Source organism: Gorilla gorilla, chromosome 13 (assembly GCF_029281585.2).
Source record: "Gorilla gorilla gorilla isolate KB3781 chromosome 13, NHGRI_mGorGor1-v2.1_pri, whole genome shotgun sequence".
Lineage (NCBI taxonomy): Eukaryota > Metazoa > Chordata > Mammalia > Primates > Hominidae > Gorilla > Gorilla gorilla.
Window position 1 is genome coordinate 28,034,055 of NC_073237.2, and position 24,250 is coordinate 28,058,304.

A 24,250-nucleotide genomic window follows, 5' to 3' on the forward strand; every position below is an offset into this window, starting at 1 on the left:
ATTTTGAGGGTGCTTCATCAAGCAGGCTAGAATATAAGACTGGATAATGACTTGTGAACATTTTTTTCTTTTTATCAGCCTACATCATGCTTTGATTGTGAACAATTTTTTGGAACACAGGATTTAACACCCTGGCAAGAACCCTAGAGAATAGGGTGGTTCTTAGAGACTTGAAGAAAGTGATGGCCAATGTTGAGTGAAGTAGAAATGCTTTAGCTATTCTGACAGATGGTAGAAGAAATAAAGAGGCTGAGGAAAGTGAGCAAGCAAGAATAGCTATATTATGCAGGCTACAAAACATACCAGTTGATTATGTCTTATGGCAGAGCTCAGAAGACATATAGTTCACCCAGGCCATCAGGAAAATACTGCTGAAAGCAGCACTAGCACCACAGTGGTGGCTCCCCTCTGCAGTTCAGGGGCTGATAGTAGGAGAAGTGGTTACAGAGCTGGGCTCATTGATATCCATGGGACTAATGAGCTTCAATGTAATAGAGGCCATAATAATTGTAACAACCTTCAAGGTCTGAGGGACAGCCAAGGAGCTTGAGCTTGAGGGAGTTGTAGAGATGGTAACAGAGCATAATTCTCTGGGAGAAAAATAGGTAGCAACACCAGGACCAATATATACTGTGATGAATCCCCTAGTTTTTTTTTCCTGAAAAGGACTTGGGGCTGTTTACTTGGGGCTGTTTACTTGGGTGATTATAAACCAAGGAAGGGAAAATACCTAGACATTTTGAGGACTACTGGACACACAGTCTGAGTTGATATTGATACTTAGAGGCCCAAAACATCCTCATGGTTCTAATAGAATACGAGGTCTACAGAGACCAACTAATAAATGAAGTCTTGGCTAAAATCTGGCTCAGAGTGGACCTGCTTAGTTTGTGGATGCACCCAGTGGTCATTTTTTCCTGTTCCTGACTGCACTGGTATACTTAGATATTAGAGTAACCCTCATATTGGGTTCTTAGCCTGTGAGGTAAAAGACGTAATAGTGAGAAAGGCCAAGTAGAAACCTTGAAACTGTTCCCTCACCTTCCCTCCTCTCCCAGCCAAGATAGTAAACAAACAATATCTTTCCTAGCAAGCAGACTCAGAGAAACAAACAAACAAACAAAAAAACAGTATCACATCCCTGGGTGGGTCCTGGGGAACGACTGAAGGCTGCTGCAGGCTTAAACAAGCAGTAGCCTCAGTCACAGCTACTGTGCCAGATATGGGTTAACTGCTACAGCAGATTGATGAGTGTTCAGGTACATGGTATATGGCCAGTGAACCGACAAAGGCATTCTTTTCTTTTTTTTTTTATTATTATACTTTAAGTTCTAGGGTACAAGTACACAATGTGCAGGTTTGTTACATAGGTATACATGTGCCCTGTTGGTTTGCTGCACCCATTAACTCGTCATTTACATTAGGTATTTCTCCTAATGCTATGCCTCCCCCTGCCCCCCATCCCATGACAGGCTCCCGTGTGTGATGTTCCCCGCCCTTGGTCCAAGTGTTCTCATTGTCAATTCCCACCTATGAGTGAGAACATGCCATGTTTGGTTTTCTGTCCTTGTGATAGTTTGCTCAGAATGATGGTTTCCAGCTTCATCCATGTCCCTGTAAAGGACATGAACTCATCGACAAAGGCATTCTTTTCAATTCCAATCAGTAAAGAGGATCAGAAACAGTTTGTATTCATATGGGATGGCCAAAAATATTCATTTACAATTTGCCCTCAGGGTTATGTTAACGCCTCTGCCCTCTGTCATAATATAATTTGATGAGATCTGGACTGCCTGTGTATCTTGCAGAACCATCACACTAATCCATTTCATTGATAGCATGCTGATGTGCTCTAGAGGGTGGGAGACACCTTAAAAGATTTAGGAACCTACAACTTCAGTGAAATTTTTAGGGATCATTAGAAGTTTGTTGGCAAATCTTTGCACAGTAAAAAATGAATTGCACCTCATGTATCCCCTACCATAAAGATGGAAGTACAGTGCCAGCAGACTTCTTTGGGATCTGGAAGCAACACATTCTACACCTAGAAACATTGCTCTGTCCCAACATGGAAGGCTGCCAGCTTTCAATGGGACCTGGAAAAGAAAAGGGTTCTGCAGTAGGTTTAGGCTGTGGTGTGAGCTGTCCTGCCAGTAGGATTTGGAGGACCCTAAGGTGTTGGAAATGTCAGTGGTAGGAAAACATGCAGTATGAAGGTTATGTTAAGCTCCCAAGAAGGAATCACAATGCAGGCCTTGGAAGTCTGGCTACTGCTGCTTCTGAATGTTTCAGCTATCAGCAATAGAGACCAATGGCGTGCCCTTGATGTGGCACTATTCCTTGAGACCAACCAGCCACTTAGTGACAAGTCAACTACATTGGGCATCTCTCATACTGGAAGGGTGCTATGGTCTGACTGTTTGTGTCCCTTCAAAATTTTGAAATCCTAACCCCCAAGGTGATGGTATTAATAGGTGAAGCCTTTGGGAAGTGATTAGATCATGAGGGTAGAAATGAATGGGATTAATGTCCTTATAAAAGGGACCCAAGGGAGCCTGTTTGGCAGAGAGCATGGTGGAAGGCGTCCACCATGTAAGGTTACAGTGAGAAGACATCTGTCTATGGAAAAAGAGGGTCCTCACCAGACATTGAATCTGCCAGTGCCTTGATCTTGGTCTTCCCAGCCTCCAGAACTGTAAGAAATAAATTTCTGTTGTTTATAAGGTACCCATTTTATGATATTTTGCTATAGCAGCCTGAACAGACTAAGACAAAGGGCCAGTGGTTCATCCTTAGAAGGACAAATGACTTATTCTGGGTATGGGTTTGTCTTTGCTACCATTCATGCCTTAGCCAGCATCACTATTCAGGGGCTTATGGAATGCCTGATCCACAAGCATACAATCCCACAGAGCATTAGCATCCAGACATGAGACCCACTTCCCAGTGAAGGAAGTGTGGAGTTGACCTGTGATCATATTGTCTACTGGCCACATCACACATAGCATCATCCAGGGGCAGATGGTCTCAGAAAATGCTAGACCAGCCATTTAAAGGCACAGCTGAAGTGCCAGCTTGGTGGCAACATTCTGAAAGGATGGGGCACCATCCTTTAGGATGCAGTAGATAGACAGAGACCTTTATATTGTGCTAGGTCCCCAGGAGGAAGAATACATGCGTCTAGGAACCAAGGGTGCAAGCAGGAGTAACCCCACTTACCCTTACTCCTAATGACCCACTGGAGGATTTTGTATTTCATATCCATGCAACTCTGAGCTCTGCAAAATTGGAGGTGTCCTGGTCTCCAAAGAAGGTGCACTCTTGCCAAAAGATACAGTCAAGAGTCCCACCGAACTATAAGCTATGCCGCCCACCAAGGCATTTCAGGCTCCTTGTGTTTAGGAACCAGTCTGAGAGAAAAGGAGTCACCATATTGGCAGAGGTAATTAACCATGATCAGCAGAAGGAGGAAAGGCTGCTTTTACACAGTGGGAACAGGAAGGGAATATGTGTGAAATCTAAGTGACACAGTTGGGCACCTCCTGGTATTCCCTTGCCTTCTCAAATGGACACTTACACAACTCCAGCTGGAGAAGGATGTGATTACCAACGGCATGATTACCAGACTCTTCAGGAGTGAAGGCTGGGTCACACCTTGGTGGCAGGTAAGCCACCAAGACCTGCCAAGGTTATAGATAACAAAGAGGGAACTTATTTTATTTTTTCGGAGAGATGGGGTCTCACTATGTTGCTGGCCTGGTCTTAAAACTCCTGGCCTCAACTGATCTTTCAGACTCAGTCTCCCTAAGTATTGGGATTATAGGTGTGAGCCATCACACCCTGTAAGAATTAAAGAAAGAGGAAAGAAACACCAAAGGTGGCTCACCAGTCAAGACAGGTTTTTTTTTTTTTTAGAGAAAACAAACCTGAGAGGAGCATTCTAGCCAAGTTAGGTCAGAGGCACACTCTCTTACAGGATTCAGGGTGGGAGAGTTTATCAGAGGCTTGGACTGCTTCTGTGTGTCTTTGTTGTGCTTATCTGGGAGGGAGAATTGTGTGTCTGTTCCCTCTCATCTTTCTGCAGCCGCAGGCATACCCTCAAAGTCTGCTTTTAGCTCCCCTATCTTAGTGCAAGGAAAGGAATGTGCTTATTAAGGCCCACTGTTTCACTGGGGCCCATTGTATAAGGGTGAAGTTTGGCAGTTACCCAAGAGACTTTCCCCCCACCTCCCTCTGTGCCTGAGCTGTCTTATCTGTGTTTTACTGTCTGCTCTTTCTGGCTGCTTGTAGTTAGAAGAGAAGTGATTTCCTTGAAATGTATGAGGCTAGAAAGGGAGCTGGAACTTAAAGTGGCGGTATTTGTCTGAGATGACAGTGCTCCTGCTCTGTCACACCCCACCTCAACAGTGAGGGGAATTTAGAATGGAGAAGGGAGAGTATGAGTACCAGTTGTAGGCCTGATATCAACAGTAGTGATGTTCCACTAACCTGGCCCTTCTAAGTTTACCTTTAGGAAGAAGGGTCTGTGGGAACCATACAGGAGCTGCTCCTCAGTCCCCTGAGTAGAAGTAGATGTGTGGGACCATGAGAATGCACCTCTCCAATCTCCTACTGTAGGGAATACAATTGGCTGGTGCTGTGTTCTAAACACATCACTGCATTTGCTCTGAGGCCATGCTTCTCATGGTCTGCTTCCAGCCAGTGATGGCACATGGCAGGGATATTATGACAGGTCCATTCTTATGAAACATAGGACTCCTCTGACAGACAACTCTGGCCTGAGAATTCTACGTGGCACCCTAAGGCCTGACCTATCCAACCTTTCTTCTTTCCTCCTCTCTTTCTCAGGGGTCAGGTGTGCATCTCTCTCCGACAGCTCCCTCAGCATCCTCCTGCTTCCTCCCAATTACCTTTCGCAGGCATTTCCCCCAATATCCTGCAAGTCTACACCGATTCTTGGCATCTACTTCTTGGAGGACCTAAACTAAGACACATAGGTATAAATTTACCCATTATTTTATTATTATTATTATTTGAGATGGAGTTTCGCTCTTGTTGCCCAGGCTAGAGTGCAATGGCACGATCTTGGCTCACTGCAACCTCCGCCTCCTGGGTTCAAGCAATTCTCTGTCTCAGCCTCCCGAGTAGCTGGGATTACAGGCATGCGCCACCACGCCCGGCGAATTTTGTATTTTTAGTAGAGATGGAGTTTCTCCATGTTGGTCAGGCTGGTCTTGAACTCCTGGCCTCACGTGATCCACCTGCCTTGGCCTCCCAAAGTGCTGGGATTACAGGTGAAAGGCACTGCACCTGGCCAATTTTATTATATTATTATTTTTTAAAATAAATCACGCTCATGGCTTTTTTTTTTTTTTGGACGGAGTCTCGCTCTGTCGCCCAGGCTGGAGTGCGGTGGCACAGTCTCAGCTCACTGCAAGCTCCGCCTCTTGGGTTCACGCCATTCTCCTTGCCTCAGCCTCCCAAGTAGCTGGGACTACAGGTGCCCGCCACCACACCCGACTAATTTTTTTTTTTTTTTTGTATTTTTTAGTAGAGATGGGGTTTCACCGCGTTAGCCAGGATGGTCTTGATCTCCTGTCCTCGTGATCCGCCGGCCTCGGCCTCCCAAAGTGCTGGGATTACAGGCGTGAGCCACTGCGCCCAGCAACAGGCTCATGGCTTTTTTAACCCATTTTATAGATGAGGAAACTATGTGTCAGGGCAGTTCAGTAACTTGCACAGGGTTATATTGCCAGTAAGTGTCAGAGCTATGATTTAAATCCAGATAATCCTGGCGATATAACCATGTGCCTAGATCTCAATTTCCTGTTTTCCTGCCTCTGCAGTTTCTGTTTGCTTTATTTTCCCTTACTCTCCCGGAAAGGCTTTTGAATATTCTAGTCTGTCTCTGCCCTGCAAAGGCAAGAGGAGTTTTTGACTACATTTGTAACATAACGTGAAAGAAAGAACTTTGTATTCCTGGGGTGGGCCTCAGTTCTTGAGGTAACAAGGGAAGGAGAAACTCAGGGAACAGAGTTGGGGCTGCTTTGCTGAACTTCCCCTCACTGCCTGGGGAGTCTCCTGGAAGAGTTAAACCTTGAAAGTTCTATTTTATAAGAGACCATATGCTAGAACATGTGCCTTCTTCAAGCAAAATCCTCTATGATTTTGTAAGGCTTCCTCTTCTTCATTAAACACAACACAAAATTTCTAAGGTTAACACACTGGAATGAAAATCAAGGGCTGTCTCCACTTTGTGGCCCGGGCTCTGTGCCTGTGGAATTCATCCATCTTTTTCTGATCAGTTTCCCTCACCACATTGGCCTCAAGAAAACACTGTTCCTTCAACACTCTGATTCTCACATGGACACAGGGCTTTTTTAGATTCTCTATAAAAATATGGAATATCTGATTGAGACATTAGTAAAGGATAACAAAAGGGAAACTAATCTAGAGAACCATGAATCTATTTCAGACAACATGACTTGGAAGTCAGAGCTTTATTTTCAGAATCTTCATGATCCTTTCCATCTCTGCGCAGGGCTAGCCAGGTTCTTCCCTTCCTGGCCCTTGGTTGACCTCCATTAGGTGAAAACCATTACCTTTTACATCAAGCGAGGCCAGACAGCTTTCTGCCTTGTTGTTGTGATTTTCAATTTTTTTTTTTTTTTTTGAGGACTCTTATTCACCCTAGATACAAGTATCCCATCCCAAGGCATGGGAATCACTTCACCCCACTGCTGAAACTCTATCCCTTACCAGTAGGGCTGCAGCTTCCACAGTGTATCTGTATCCTAATTTAACCTCTTCTCTTTTTCCTCCTCTTTGTCCTCATCTGTCTTCATTGTCATCATCATTCTTATCTGTACTGGATAATTTTCGCATTCTCATCAGTACACAAATATGTTGTGAGATACTGTTGACACACACACACATACACCCCTCCCCCACACAAAAATACACTCCTTTATTCCACAACCCTTTTTAATTTATGGCTCTTTTCTCTGTTATCCTTTCTAGTGAAACTCTTTCCTATGTAGCTGTCTCCACCACCACCTCTCTTCCCATTCTCTCTCTTTTTTTTTTTTCAGATGAAGTCTCGCTCTGTCCCCCAGGCTGGAGTGCAGTGGCACAGTCTTGGTTCACTGCAACCTCTGCCTCCCGAGTTCAAGCAATTCTCCTGCCTGAGCCTTCCAAATAGCTGGGACTACAGGCACGTGCTACCATGCCTGGCTAATTTTTGTATTTTTAGTTGAGATGAGGTTTCATCATGTTGGCCAGGCTGGCCTCGAACTCCTCACCTAAGGTGATCTGCCTGCCTCAGCCTCCCAAAGTGCTGGGGTGCTGGGATTACAGGCATGAGCCACTGTGCCCGGTTCCATTCTCTCTTGAACCCACCACATCAATTAGACTTTCATTCCTACCCTTCCACTGAGAATGGTCTTGTAAAGGTCCCCAGTGGCCTTCAAGTTATGAAATCCAGCATTCAGTTCTCAATCCACATCTTACATGTCCTCCAGGTAACATTAACGTAGCTGATCATTCCCTCTTACCTTAGTAAACGATCTTCACTTGCTTTGGCGACACCACATTCCTCTAGTTTTCTGCCTGTGTCATGACCTGCTTTTTCTTATATTTCTCATCTCTAAATGTTGACTCAGGGCTCAGTCCTTTCCTTTATCTATATTCACATCCTTTTAGGGGTCGGCAAACTACTGCTACAAAGGGTCAGAGAGTAAATTGCTTCTGTAAAAGGCCAGAGAATACTTTTGGTTTTGTGAGCCATATGGTTTCTGTTGCAACTACTCTAGAAGCTGTAGACAGTATATACATGTTGAATTGATCATTGTCATGACTGCTACATTATTCAGCACCCATTATGTACCTTACATTGCTAAATAAATGATAATTTGTCAACCTGGTATTTCACCATAGCTACCTGAGCATTACTGGAGCTGCAAGGAAGGAAAAGTTCCCTTCCTGTGTAAGGGAAGGGCAGAGTCCTATTTTGAAAGGTCTGTATACTTCTCCAGGTCTTGTGCCCAATTTTGTTTGAGAGTCAGGGATTTCGAAAGGCTTAAGGCTCAGGAGGTCCTGTTTTTTTTCCAATTAATGTCAGAATTCAGCCTTTGCTGAGAGTAGGAAGGGGGGGCTGGGGGTACACAGGAGGCATGTTCAGCAGCTGGGAGGAATGAGGGACAGCTCTCAGCAGGGTCAGAGGAAGAGGGAGGTTACTTTATTTATTGCGATGGGGTGATTAAACTCCCAAAATGAATTTTGAGAGACAGCTGCACACAGAATAGAGATAGTGATTAGAACTAATTACTGTTGTTGTAGATGTTTTGCATTTGTACGGCACTCTGTATTTACAAAGAATTTTGTAATCACTTATTAACTCCCCCTCACCATAGACTTGTGACATAAGCAATGTTACTACATGTTTGTTTCTGCCTTCTGGAAAGAATCTGAGTGGCTGTGGCCACACACTGAAATTGTGGAATCAAAATCCTCATTGCAACTCTCTTACTCCCAGTGTGATTTTGAGAATCTATATAATGAGAACTTGGACATTGTCTTACTCAATAATTTTACTATGAAGAATAACTCGTGAAGATGGTTTAGTGCTTTGCTAAATTAAAAAATATATCATCTGGAAGGACCTAATAACAGTAATAATCTCAGGCTGAGGCAGGCGGATCACTTGAGGTCAGGAATTTGAGACCAGCATGGCTAACATAGTAAAACCCTGTCTCTACTAAAAGTACACAAATTAGCCAGGTGTGGTGGCACCCATCTGTGATCCCAGCTTGAACCTGGGAGGCAGAAGTTACAGTGAGCCGAGATCACGCCACTGCACTCCAGCCTGGGTGACAGAGTGAGACTCTGTCTCAAAAAAAAATTAATAAACTCTGTAACTTCAGTTGCCTCCATTTTTTTTTTTTTTTTTTTTGAGACAGAGTCTCACTCTGTTGCCCAGGCTGAAGTGCAGTGGCGTGATCTCAGCTCACTGCAAGCTCAGCCTCCCAGGTTCACGCCATTCTTCTGCCTCAGCCTCCCGAGTAGCTGGGACTACAGGTGCCCGCCACCATGCCAGGCTAATTTTTTTGTATTTTTAGTAGAGACAGGGTTTCACCGTGTTAGCCAGGATGGTCTCCATCTTCTCACCTCGTGATCCACTCACCTCGGCCTCCCAAAGTGCTGGGATTACAGGCGTGAGCCACTGTGCCCAGCCTCCTCCAGGTTTTTTGAAATAAAATTAATAATAGAGTGAGTCTATATCATAGAATTTTTACATGGCCAGTGCTTAGCATAGTGCCCAGCTTGTTTACTTAATAAATGCTTAATAAATATTAGCCATTATTAATATCATAAGAAAATCTGTGTAATATATTCTCATTGCCTCTACTTGATTGCTTTAATGTTTCTGACTTTGAATAAAGATGCATACACATGTTTACTCACTTGTTCAGCAATATTTATTGAGTGACTACTACTTATCAGGCATTGTTCTTGGAGCTAAGGAAATAGTGGTGAATATAAAAGGAGTTCGTTAGCAGGGCATGGTGGCATGCATGTAGTATCATATACTCGGGAGGCTGAGGCAGGAGGATCCGTTGAGCCCAGGAGTTTGAGGCCAGACTGGGCAACATATCAAGACACTGTCTCTCTGAAAAAAAACAAAAAGAGTTCCTGCTCTCATGAAGCTTATACTGTGGGAAGGGGACTCATATTATCATGTTGGAGGGGCTCACATTCTAGTGGAGTTAGGTTGTGATAGAGAAGAGAGAAGCAGTGATTCAGTGATTGCAGTATATTTAGAAAATATGTGGAGAAAATTTTTCTGAATTTTTATATAAAATAGTATTTTTTATAGTGACAGGTAAAATATATTTATAAACTATTACTTTTATATAAAATTACTTAAGTATATACTTACATATTTTTTATTTAAGAATATACTTATTAATTGTAAAATATTTAAGGAAAAGACTATTATACAAGTAGTAACACCATACTGAAATTTGGAAAAATAGAAAAATTATCCATAATTTCATTACTAATTTTATTCATTTAAAATTGCCTTGGCACATTTTTAAATATAGTTTATTCAGCACACATTTACTGAGGATCTATTTTGTGCCAGGTACCTAGTCCATGGGATATTCAACAGTGGTTAGGTGAGGCTAGTGAGATCATAGGTAAAAGTAACTAAGAGGTAATTATGACATCCTTTCCCCTGGTATCCCATACAGTAGGATCCTAGAGAAAGACAGCTACTGCGAGTCTGCCCATTTGCCCTCTGCAGAACCTCTGGGCTAGAAGACATCAAAGTTCAACCCCCTTTTCCATGCTTGAATCTCTTACCACATCCCTGGAGTTCTTGCTGCTTCAGCATGGGAAAAAATGGGCTTAGTTTCCTGACATTTGGGCATGGCTTGGGGTTGCAAACAGCATTCTGAACTCCCTTAGCCCAGGGGAATATTGGCTATGTTGAAAAAAGCAGGTACAGATGATAGACAGAAGCAGGATTAAGCCCCTAGGAGATGCCAGGTGCCTGAAGACCAGAGAGAAGTTTCTGGAGATAGGGAGGAGCCCCAGGTTCTCACTGTTGTGTTCTCACCCTCCCGTGATTTCATGGGAAAATAGTCACTCCTTACCCCACACCATAAGGACTTACACTTTTCTTTCTTTTAGGCTTACGGGTTGAGCTGGAAGCCCAAGTCCCTTCAATATAACCCTGAAACAAGTTAATTTTACATTCTACAGGCTCAGGATTTAGCCTCTTGCCCTCTTTTCCCACTTTCACCAGTATCTCCCCAGGCTGACTTCTTGCCTAGTGTGTTAGTCCATTCTCACATTGCCATAAAGAAATACCTGAGGCTGGGTAGTTTATAAAGAAAAGAGGTTTAATTGGCTCACAGTTCTGCAGGCTGTATAAGAAGCATGGTGGCTTCTGTTTCCCATGAGGCCTCAGGGAGCTTTTAGTAATGGCGGAAGGCAAAGCAGGAGCAGGCACTTGCGCAGCAGGACCGGGAAAGAAGGGGGAGGGGCCACACACTTCTTAATTTTTTATTTATTTTTTATTTTTATTGTATTTCAATAGTTTTTGGAGTACCGGTGATTTTTGGTTACATGGATGAGTTCTTTAGTGATGATTTCTGAAATTTTGGTGCACCCATCACCTGAGCAGTGTACTGTACCTAATATGCAGTCTTTTATCCCTCAACCCCCTTCCACCCTTCCCCCTGCGTCCTCAAGTTCATTATACCATTCTTTTTTTTTTTTGATACAGAGTCTTGCTCTGTCGCCCAGGCTGGAGTGCAGTGGCACGATCTCGGCTCACTGCAAGCTCCGCCTCTCGGGTTCACGCCATTCTCCTGCCTCAGCCTCCCGAGTAGCTAGGACTACAGGCGCCCGCCACCATGCCCGGCTAATTTTTTGTATTTTTAGTAGAGACAGGGTTTCACCATGTTAGCCAGGATGGTCTCGATCTCCTGACCTCGTGATCCGCCTGCCTCAGCCTCCCAAAGTGCTGAGATTACAGGCGTGAGCCACCGCGCTTGGCCTCATTATACCATTCTTATGGTGCCACACACTTTTAAACAACCACATCTCATGAAAACTCACTCACCATCCGGAGAACAGCACTGAAGGGATGGTGCTAACCCATTCATGAGAACTTCACCCCGTGATCCAATCACCTCCCACCAGGCTCCACTTCCAACATTGGGGATTACAATTCGACATGAGATTTGGGCGGGGACACAAATCCAGACCATATCACCTACATATGTTTCAAACTGGGATGCAGTTTCCCAATTTATTCCTCACCCTTCAGACACTGAAACAAGTTTATGAACAATATTTAGCTTTTTAACATTAGAATTGGAGTTATAATATTGAAAGATGTTGAAAAGGTAATCTGGGCTAGTTCCTCTCCACATCCCTGACCCTATCTGAGAAGTTTGTTAGCTTCTTTGTTCTTCTAAAACATCAATTCCCTAATGGCAAGATTCCATAAGAGAAGAAGAATTGTCATACCATTGCTAGAAATCTTCATAAATGCCAGGAGTAAATGTCCCTGATCTTTGTGAAAATGCATCTGGGGCTCCTTCGCTTCCTTCCAGCCCCTTTCCGGACATATCCCTTGATTCTGCTCTGGAGGTGAGCACTGGCCACAAAGTCCTGCACTGTCTTTATTTAGGACACCAGGCCCAAAGGATTCTGGGTGCTTCCTTCAGTGAAGAGGCTTCTGCACTCTACCCTTGTGTCAGAAATCCCATAAAGTTAAGGAACAAGAGATGGTAAACCATTTCAGGAGATAAATCATTTCAGACACACCCAAATGGGATGTCTTATCTCATGTTCCTTCTCTTTTACCAAAGGAAGAGTCAACCAGGTTATCCCCGACACAAGAGACCCGAAGCATGAGTCTCGGCACCACTTAAGTACACTGAGAAACCTGCACAAACCAGTGGCTCCTCCCAGACACTGAGAAATTAAACTTCAGGCTTGGATGAAGCCCCAGACATTTTAGGGAGATGATCAACAATTTTTCTTCTCTATTTTACGTGGAAATGCTAATTTCACTTGCAAAAGAGAAGCCCCAAAATAGTATTCTTTATGATTATAACAGCAGAAATGTAGGAGTATAAAAGTTGTAATGTTATAGACAAATTAAGCATGAAATGCAAATATAATAGCAGAGTGGGCTGGGTATCCAGATCTCAGCTGAAATTCTCTGAAAGGGTTACAATGTAAAGCTTCTTCAGGGGACTAAAGGACCACAGTGTTAGGGAGAAACAGTAGGGGAAAAAAGAGGATGAAGAGTCAGGGGAGGCCGTCTTAGGTCTGTGATCTCTCTTCAACTCTTCTCAGGAGGCTGACCACAAATTTGAATACTTGCAGCAGTGAATTCTCCCATGGCAGTATGCGTGCTTGAGCTAATAGCTGTTACATGGGGGGGCTGTGGGGGGTGACAATACAGATTGCTGCTTATGGTGACTCTCACAGCTTAACGATATTTGATTACCTGCAAATCTGATTGCTTTAATCCTCTGCTCTAAATTCTTCAACAGATCCCAGGACTAATAGAATAAGATCACTCATCATTCATTGGTTTGCTCATCTCATCCCTTCATTTTTTTCCCCACAAATATTTATTGAGTAATAGACCCTGTGCTAGGTGCTGGAGATATAGCAGTAAAGAAAACAGAAAAGGGAGTCCCACCCTTGTGGAGTTTGTTCTTCTGGTGGAGACAGACCATAAGCAAATAATTTAAATGGAGATAATAGTTTGATAATAGATGTGGATTTTTTTTCACAGACACCCTAACCCAAATCATATTTTAAAAATCCAATCATATTCCCCTGCTGCCATTCCATCAAAATGGTCCCCACCTAACAAAAGGAGCATATGATAAAGGGGAAACTCCCTCCAGAGGAGGTGAAATAAAAAGAAGCACTTTTCATTGAGAGTGGGAGTATGGAGGTGGGATGATGCAATAGAAATATTCAGACAGGGAGAAGGGTGACCTGAGATCCTTTGATCTTGGTGACAGGGTACAAGCCTCAGAGAAGCTCTATGTTTGACATGGAGGTGGGGGAGGGAAGAGTGGGCTGTAGCACAGCATCTGTGAAGGCAAGTGTCTAGGGAGTGCTGCTGGGTTCCCAGTGGTCTGTATCTAGAAGCGATTCAAAAGTTCCTGTGTAGCCCCAGGGTACCAAGAGGACTGCAAGACCAAGGGACTCCTGGGCTACTGCGATGAAAGCAGTAATGGAGTTTGGTGCTTCCAGAGTTCTGGTGGTAGTGTTTGTCCATCCCAAGTGGATTCTAGGACAGAAGTTAATGGACAGGGATGGATTAGAGATAAGCTGGATGATACATCTCAATTGGAGTCCAGCAGAAAATGGCAACACAGACCAGCTGTACCCAGGGAAGAGCAGTAAACTTTCCCTTATACAGACACTGTGCTCCCATAGGAGAAGGGAGAGGGGAAGAACAAATCTATAAGGGCTGAACTTTGAATTAATGCTTACCAGGAAGAGACTGTCACACATGAAAAGATGGAGGGAGAATGAAAAAAAGACTGGCCTGATAGGAAAGGTTTAGCTCAGGAGAGTCTTTTCTGCCACAAAGCAGAAGCATAAAATTTGTTGACTCATTAGTGGGTTTTTAAAGAATTTTTAATTTTTGTGGGTATATAGGTGTATATATTTATGGGGTACATGAGATGTTTTGATACAGGCAAGCAATGCATAATAATCACATCATGGAGAATGGGGTATCCATCCCTTAAGTATTTATCCTTTGTGTTACAAACAATCCAATTATACTCTTTTAGTTATTTTAAAATGTACAATTATTATTGGCTATAGTCACCCTGTTGTGCCATCAAAGAGTAGATTTTTTTTTTTTTTTGAGACAGAGTCTCACTCTTGTTGCCCAGGCTGGAGTGCAATGGCGTGATTTCAGCTTACTGCAACTTTCACCTCCTGGGTTCAAGCGACTCTCCTGTCTCAGCCTCCCAAGTAGCTGGGATTACAGGCACTCTCCACCATGCCTGGCTAATTTTTGTATTTTTAGTAGAGGCGAGGTTTCACCATGTTGGCCAGGCAGGTCCAAAGGTAGATCTTATTAATTCTAGCTATTTTTCTATATCCATTAACTATCCCCACCTCCCCCCAGCTCCCAACTCATTAATGTTTTAAAACATAAGTTTCATGAAGTCACACCTCTGCTTAAAATCCTTCAATAGTGACATTGTCAAGATGGCTGGCTAGAGATGCCTGGTATTCATCTATCCCACAAGAAAGGCCCAACACAATGAATAAACAAACTAAGGTTTGACTGGAGTGTGGAAGGGAGAGTGGTGGAGTGTGGTGGGGGAGTGGAGATGCACCTGTGGTGATCAGAAATCCAGGAGGGCAGCGAGGAAGCACTGGGCCTCTATAGCCCTGTCTCCCCCGCCTCGATTGGATGTGCCCAGAGTCAGGAAGGACTTCTTATTGCAGGGAAACGGTAAGCACAAGATCTCCACCAGCCCCCATTGGCACTGCAAAAACCTACAGTCCTTATTACAGAAGAATCCTACAGTCTTCCCAAGCCCTGAGCCCAGTTTGAAGAGCTGCTGGGCATGCATGCAGCTACATTGCTCCAGATTAGGAGAGCAAGGTGTGCACTCCCCATTCCCCCCATCCCACTCCCTGTGGGCCAAGCTGCTGCAGCATAATGCCATCTTGAGAAAAGAGCAAACTCTGAAGCACACCCTGTTCTGGGGGCCGGTAGCCACTGCATATCTCCAACACTGGGGCGCTCCATCCTCATTATGCCAAGCCCACACCACACGGTTGGCTGAATGCCATACATCAGCTGCACAGAGCTAGGGCCTAGGATCAGCTGTGACTCTGGTCCTGCACAGCAAGAAAACAAACCCCTGCTTACTGCACTTCCAGCCAGATGAACAGTCTGCCAGTCCTGCCCAGGGCCAACCTGCCTTGAGCTGGCCAAACTGCTCTGCACCCTCCCACAAGAGAGAGAGGCCCCTGAGCCTCCTAGTAGCTAATATGTACCCAGGCCAGTGGAGTGGCTATGCTCCCATGCTCAGGACCGGAGAAACAGCCCCACAGCACCCCTGCCTCTGCAGACATGCCCCTGGCCTGCCTAATGGCCCTGCATTTCCCATAAAGACCTGGGAAATACTCCTGCAGGCTGCCCCCGGTAGGCACGACCCCAAACCAGCTAAGCAGCCAAGAGCCCACATCCAGGACTTGAGAAACAGCTCTGTGGGCCACCACTAGTGAACATGCCCTGGGCTGGCTAGGAAGCCATGTGCCTGCATACCAGGCCTAAGAAACAGCCCTGTGGGCCATCTCCAGCAGAAGTATCCCCAGGTCAACTGAGCAGCCACGAAGCTGTGTCATGAGCCTGAGCAACAACCCTGTGCCTGCCCCCAGACCTGTCTCCTACGCCAACACAGCAGGTGTGCACCCATGTCTCAGGCCCCAAAAACAGCCCCACAGGCCACCTCTGGTGGACATACCTGCAGGCCAATCAAATAGCCCTGTGCTTAAATCTCAGACCTACAAAACAACCCTGTGGGCCACCCACTGCAGAAACACCCCCAGGCCAGTCAAGCAGTTGTGCAGCTGTGTCCTGGGCCTGAGAAAATGTCCCATGAATCACCCCATCAGGTGTATCCCTAGGCCAGCCAAGCAGCTATGCACCCATATACCAGGCCTAAGAGACAGCCCTGCTGGCCTCTCTGGTGGGCATTCCTCCAGGTCAGCTGAGCAGCCTTACACCCATGTCCTAGGCCTTCGAGAAACAGCTCTGTGAGCCACTTCTGGCAGGCATGTCCCCAGGGTGGCCAAACAACTCATGCTCCTGGACAGAGTAATAGCCCCATGGCCCCAACCCCAGTGAGCTAGATCCCAAGTTGGCCAACTCACCATATGCACACACATGCCTCTGACCTGAGAAACAGGCCAGTGAACCCAGCCCTGGCAAAGTTGCACCACCATTGCCACAAATTATTTCAGACTAGGCCACTGAGAAATGGCCAAATGCCACTAGTGTGGATAATGGCTGAAGAAACTACATGGAGGTTACATTACACTACTGTATCTTCCTAAAACCAAGGCCACTACACCCCATGAACCAACACCCCAGGTCCCATTCATATAAACAAGTCTTTTCTTAGGAAACCTACTCCATAAAATTGGAAGAGGTGATTTTTTCCGCCAAAGGCATATAAATCAACATAGGAACACACAATCATGACAAAGCAAGAAAACATGTCACCTCTAAAGGAAAAAGACAATTCTCTAGTAACAGGCCCCAATCTTGAGGAAGTAGATGAAATTCCAGAAAAAAGAATTCAAAATAACAACCTTAAGGAAATGGATTGAGATACAAGAAAAATACAGATAGAGAATTCAACGAAATCAGGAAAACAATTGATAATTTGAACAAGAACTTCAACAAGAGATAGATATCATAAAAAAGAGTCAAACAGAAATCCTAGAGCTAAAAAAGTCAATGAATGAAATTAAAAATACAATCCACAACTTCAATAATAGACTAGACCAAGCAGAAGAAAGAAGAAAGCCTACTAAATTTTTGGCACACCATAAAGCAAACAAGTATTTGTATTATGGGTGTTCCTGAAGTAGAAGAGAAGGGGAAAGATGAGGAAAATATATTTAATGAAATAATAGCAGAAAACTTCCCACGTCTTGGAAGAGAAATAGACATTTAAGTCCAGGAAGCTCAAAGAATTGCAAGTAGATTCAACCCAAACAGGTTCTCTCTGAGGAACATTATAGTCAAATTGTAAAAAGCCAAAGACAAAGAATTCTAAAAACAGCAATAAAAAATGTCAAGTCACATATAAGGGGCCCCACTAACAGCGGATTTCTCAGCAGAAGCCTTACAAGCCAGGTCAGTGAGGAGTGAATGGGATGATATATTCAAAATACTGAAATAAAAAAATCCTGCTAGTCAAGAATATTATAGCCAGCAAAGCTATTATTCAGAAATGAGGGAGAAATAAAATCTTTCACAGACAAGCAAAAATGAAAGGAATTCATTACCACTAGGCCTTACAAGACATGCTCAAGGGAGTCCTACATCTGGAATTGAAAAGATGATTACCATTATCAAGAAAACATGTGAAACTATAAAACTCACAGGTAGAGCCAATATACAAAGAAGAAAGAGAAAGGAATCAAAGCTTAGCACTACAGAAAACCACCCAACTGCAAAAATAAACAATAAGAGAGGTGGTAAGGAACAAAAGATATACAAAACAACCAGAAAACAAATAACAAAATGGCAGCAGTCCTTACTTATCAATAACAACATTGAATGTAAATGGACTAAACTCTCCAATCAAAAGACATGGAGTGACTGAATGGATAAAAAACCAAGCCCAACTATCTGCTGCCTACAAGAAACACACTTCACCTATAAAGACACAAATAGACTGAAAATAAAGGAATGGAAAAAGATAATCCATGCAAATGGAAACCAAAAAAGAGCAGGAGTAGCTATACTAATATCAGATAAAATACATTTCAAGACAAAAACCATAAAAAGAAACACAAACGGTCATATTATATGTTGAAAAAGGGGTCAATTCAGCAAGAGTATGTAACAAGTATTAATATATATGCAGCCAACACTGGAGCACCCAGATATATAAAGCAAATATTATTACAGCTAGAGAGATAGACCCTTGTACAATAATAGCTGGAGACTTCAACACCCCACTTTCAGACTTGGACAGGTTATCTAGACAGAAGATCAACAAAGAAACAAAAGGACCTAATCAAAATTTACAGAACATTTCATCCAATGGCTGCAGAATACACATTCTTCTCCTCAGCACATGGAACATTCTCAAGGACAGCCCATATATTAGGCCACAAAAGAAGTCTTAAAAATTTCAGGAAAACTGAAATAATATCAAGTATCTTCTATGACCAAAATGGAATAAAACTAGAAATAATAAGAGGAATTTAAAAAACTATACAAGCACATGGAAATTAAACAATATGCTCTTGAATGACTAGTGGGTCAATGGAGAGATTAAGAATGAAATTGTAAATTTTCTTAAAACAAACCATAATGGAAACAACATACCAAAATCTATGGGATAATCTAAAAGCAGTGCTAAGAGGAAAATTTATAGCAATAAGTGCCTACATCAAAAAAAGTAAAAAAAACTTCAAATAAACAACCTAATGATGCATCTAAAAAACTAGAAAAGGGCAAACCAAACTCAAAATTAGAAGAAAAAAGTAATAAAGATCAAAGCAGAAATAAATGAAATAAAAATGAAAATACAAAAAATCAATGAAATGAAAAATTGTTTTTTTAAAAGATAAACAAAATGGACAAACCTTTAGTTAGACTAACTAGGAAAAAAGAGGGAAGACCTAAACAAAATCAGAGATGGAAAAAGAGATTACAACTGATAATGTAGAAATTCTGAGGATCATTACAGACTACTATAAGCAACTCTATGCCAATAAATTGAAAAACCTAGAAGAAGCAGATAAATTCCTACATACATACAACCTACCTAGATTATATCATGAAGAAACCCAAAACCTGAGTAGGCCAATAACAAGTAATGAGATCAAAGCCATAATAAAAGTCTCCCAGCAAAGAAAAGCCCAGGACCCAATGGCTTCACTGCTGAATTTTACCAAACATTTAAAGAAGGACTAATACCAATCCTACTCAGACTATTCCAAAAAATACAAGGCCAGTATTACCCTGATGCCAGTATTACCCTGATACCAAAACCAGACAAAGATACACCAGAAAAAGAAAACTACAGGCCAATATGTCTGATGAACATTGATGCAAAAAATCTTCAACAAAATACTAGCACACTAAATTCAATAACAGTTAAAAAGATCATGATCAAGTGGGATTCATCCTAGGGATGCAAGGATGTTTCAACATATGCAAGTTAATCAATGTGATACATCATATCAACAGAATGAAGGACAAAAATCATATGATCATTTCAATTGATGCTGAAAAAGCATTTGATAAAATTCAACATCCCTTCATGATAAAAAAAAAAAAAAAAAAAAAAAAAACTTAAAAAACTGGGTCTAGGCGGGCCGGAGCCCAGGCCCGGCCCAGCAGCGCCCCCCAGGTAGACTGGGGCGAGGCCGTGCCGGCACAAGGTGAGCCCACTGCTGGAACATCCAGTAATGGATAAAAATGAGCTGGTTCAGAAGGCCAAACTGGCCGAGCAGGCTGAGTGGTATGATGACATGGCAGCCTGCATGAAGTCTGTAACTGAGCAAGGAGCTTAATTATCCACTGAGGAGAGGAATCTTCTCTCAGTTGCTTATAAAAATGTTGTAGGAGCCCGTAGGTCATCTTGGAGCGTCGTCTCAAGTATTGAACAAAAGACGAAAGGTGCTGAGAAAAAAACAGCAGATGGCTCAAGAATACAGAGAGAAAACTGAGACCTGGCTAAGAGATAGCTGCAATGATGTACTGTCCCTTTTGGAAAAGTTCTTGATCCCCAGTGCTTCACAAGCGAGAGCAAATTCTTCTATTTGAAAATGAAAGGAGATCACTACCATTACTTGGCTGAGGTTGCCGCTGGTGATGATAAGAAAGGGACTGTGGATCAGTCACAACAAGCACACCAAGAAGCTTTTGAAATCAGCAAAAAGGAAATGCAACCAACATATCCTATCAGACTGGGTCTGGCCCTTAACTTCTCCGTGTTCTATTATGACGTTCTGAATTCCCCAGAGAAAGCCTGCTCTCCTGCAAAGACAGCTTTTGATGAAGCCATTGCTGAACTTGATACATTAAGTGAAGAGTCATCCAAAGACAGCACACTAATAATGCAATTACTGAGAGACAACTTGACATTATGGACATCGGATACCCAAGGAGACGAAGCTGAAGCAGGAGAAGGAGGAGAAAATTAACCGGTCTTCCAACTTTTGTCTGCCTCGTTCTAAAATTTACACAGTAGACCATTTGTCATCCATGCTGTCCCACAAATAGTTGTTTACAATTTATGACAGGTTTATGTTATTTCTATTTGAATTTCTATATTTCCCATGTGGTTTTTATGTTTAATATTAGGGGAGTAGAGCCAGTTAACATTTAGGGAGTTATCTGTTTTCATCTTGAGGTGGCCAATATGGGGATGTGGAATTTTTATACAAGTTATTAATGTTTGGCATAGTACTTTTGGTACATTGTGGCTTTACAAGGGCCAGTGTTAAAACTGCTTCCATGTCTAAGCAAAGAAAACTGCCTACATATTGGTTTGTCCTGGTGGGGAATAAAAGGGATCATTGGTTCCAGTCACAGGTGTAGTAATTGTGGGTATTTTAAGGTTTGGAGCACTTACAAGGCTGTGGTAGAAACAGATATCCCACAGATACCACATGTTAAACCATGTATATCTGTGGAACACTCAATTTCAATGTGCATACCCTTGACTATAGCTGCAGAAGTGTTCCTTTAGACAAAGTTGTGACCCATTTTACTCTGGATAAGGGCAGAAACGGTTCACATTCCATTATTTGTAAAGCTACCTGCTGTTAGCTTTCATTATTTTTGCTACACTCATTTTATTTGTATTTAAATGTCTTAGGCAACCTAAGAACAAATGTAAAAGTAAAGATGCAGGGAAAATGAATTGCTTGGTATTCATGACTTCATGTATATCAAGCACAGCAGTAAAACAAAAACCCATGTATTTAACTTTTTTTAGGTTTTTTGCTTTTGTGATTTTTTTTTTGATACTTGCCTAACATGCATGTGCTGTAAAAATAGTTAACACGGAAATAACTTGAGATGATGGCTACCTTTGTTTAATGTCTTATGAAATTTTCATGAACAATTCAAACATAATTGTCAAGAACACGTGTATTAAATTCATGTAAATGGAATAAAAGTTTTAAGAATGGAAAAAAAAACAACTGGGTAAAGATGAGACATACCTCAACAAAATAAAAGGCATATATGACAGACCCACAGCTAGAATCATACTGAACAGGGAAAAACTGAAAGCCTTTCTTCTAAGTTCTGTAACGAGACAAGGAAGCTCACTTTCACTATTATTCGACACAGTACTGAAATTCCTAGCTAGAGCAATCAGACAACAGAAAGAAAGGGCACCCAAAGAAAGGAAAAAGTCAAATTTTTCTTGTTTGCAGATGATATAATCTTGTATTTGCAAAAACCTAAAGATTTCACTACAAAACTATTAGAACTGAAAAACAAATTCAGTAAAGTGGCAGAGTACAAATCAACATACAAAAATCAGTAGCATTTCTATATGCTAACAGCAAACAATCTGAAAAATAAATCAAGGAAGCAATTCCATTTACATTATTACAAATAAAATAAAATATCTAGGAACAAACTTAACCAAAGAAGTGAAAAATCTCTATAATGAAAACCATTTGACATTGATGCAAGAAATTGAAGAGGACACAAAAAATAGAAAGATATTCCATATTCATAGATTGGAAAAATCAATATTGATAAAATGTCCATATTTCCTAAAGCAATCTACAGATTCAATGCAATTCCTATGAAAATACTGAGGATATTCTTTAAAGAAATAGAAAAAATAATCTTAAATTTCATATGGAACCACAAAAGACCCAGAATAACTAAAGCCATCTGAGCAAAAAGAACAAAACTGGAGGAATCACAACACTGGAGAAATCACAACACTGGAGGAATCACAGAACTATAGCAACAAAAAGAGCATGGTACTGGCATAAAAACAGACACACAGGTCAATGGGACAGAACAGAGAACCCAGAAACAAATGCATACATCTACAGTGAACTCACTGATCATCAGAAAAATGCAAATTGAAACTACAGTGAGATATCATCTCATTCTGGTTCAAATGGCTTTTATCTAAAAGACAGGCAATAATGAATGCTGGCAAGTATGTGCAGAAAAAGAAACCCTCCTACACTGTTGGTGAGAATGTAAATTAGTACAGCCACTATGGAGAACTGTATGGAGGTTCCTCAGAAAACTAAAAATAGAGCTAACATATGATTCAGCCATCCCTTTGCTAGGTATATGCCCAAAAGAAAGAAAATTAGTATATCATCAAAGAGATATCTGCACTCCCATGTTTATTGCAGCACTATTCACAATAGCCAAGATTTGGAACCAAACTAAGTGTCCACCAACAGATGAATGGATAAAGAAAATGTTGGCACATATACACAATGGAGTACTACCTGCCCATAAAAGGAACAAGATCCTGTCAGTTGCAATAGCGTGGAGGGACTGGAGGACATTATGTTAAGTGAAATAAGTCAGGCACATAAAGACAAACTTTGCATGTTCTCACTCATTTGTAAGAACTAGAAATTAAAATAATTGAACTCATAGATATAGAGAGTAGAATGATGGTTACCAGGGGTTGGGATGTGTGTGTGTGTGTGTGTGTAATTACTGGGTACAAGAAAAATATAATTAGAATGAATAAGACCTAGTATTTGATAGCACAACAGGGTGACTACAGTAAACAATGATTTATTGTACATTAAAAAATAACTAAAAGAGATCATTGGAATGTTTGGAACACAAAGAAATGATAAATGCTTGAGGTGATGGATTTTTTAAAAAAAGTTGATCTCATGAAGATAGTAGAATGATGGTTATCAGAGGCTGGAAAGGGTGGGTGGGGAGATGCACAGAGGTTCACTAATGGGTGCAAAGATACAGTTAGATAGAAGAAATAAGTTCTAATGTTTGATAGCACAGTAGAGTGACAATAGTTAAGAATAATTTTTTGTGTATTTCAAAATATCTAGAAGAGAAGATTTGAAATGTTCCCAATACAAGGAAATGATAAATGTTTTAGGTGATAGACATTCTAATTATCCTAATTTGGTCATTACACATTGTATGCTTTTATCAAAATATCACATGTGCTTTAATATGTACAATTACATATCAATAAAATGTATTAATATTGGTTCACTAATCATAGTAAACACATATAATAAAATGGGAACTTTCAGCACTGTCTGCTAAATTTTTCTGTAAACTTAAAACTATTTTAAAGAATAAAATTTATTAATTTAAGAAATAAGCTAATTTTTTTAAATGAAATTAAAATCAAACATTTGTGAAATGTTTGAAAACTTTGAAACGCTTTGATGGAACCCAGGATTTTGGGGAACATAACATGAGAACTGCCGGTCTTATCAACAAAAATGATTCTGAAGGTGATTCAATTTCCATCACAGGAATCCTCACTTTTCACAGTAGTGTGGGACTCATAAGGACTGTTCATGCTGAAATCATGCAAAGTGATCTTAATAATCAATGGGGAAAACTACAATTGTTTAGTGACCTTTCAAAATTTTTTCATCAAAATGTAAAAAATATCTCTTGTTGGTTATAATGAATAGGGAAGTGAAAAAAGTAGTAACAAATATTTATTTAGTACACTGCAATTTAAAACATTAGAAATATTGAGATTTAAAGTGTTTTTCTAAAGAAAACTTACCAAAATAACCACTGCTAAGAATTTTTCTTCCTCTGTCTCTAAATTCTTAACTAATATCTTAAGATATACAGGTTGGTCTTACCTACTTATGGGAGACATTTTGGAAGGTGCACTTTAAAAGTATTTTTATTTTTCAACATTGAAAAATTTTATAGGTATGAACGCTTCAATCATTTCATTATAGGAAAAATCCCCCATGATTT

At 41.5% G+C, this 24,250-nt stretch overlaps 1 protein-coding gene and 1 pseudogene across 2 annotated transcripts in view; one reads left to right on the forward strand and one right to left on the reverse strand.

Moving 5' to 3' along the window:
* The window catches only part of PHF24 (PHD finger protein 24), a 183,268-nt gene that overhangs the window by 38,828 nt on the left and 120,190 nt on the right, over window positions 1-24,250 (reverse strand). The window lies entirely within an intron of this gene.
* LOC101141314 (14-3-3 protein zeta/delta-like) lies at window positions 19,722-20,915 on the forward strand (annotated as a pseudogene).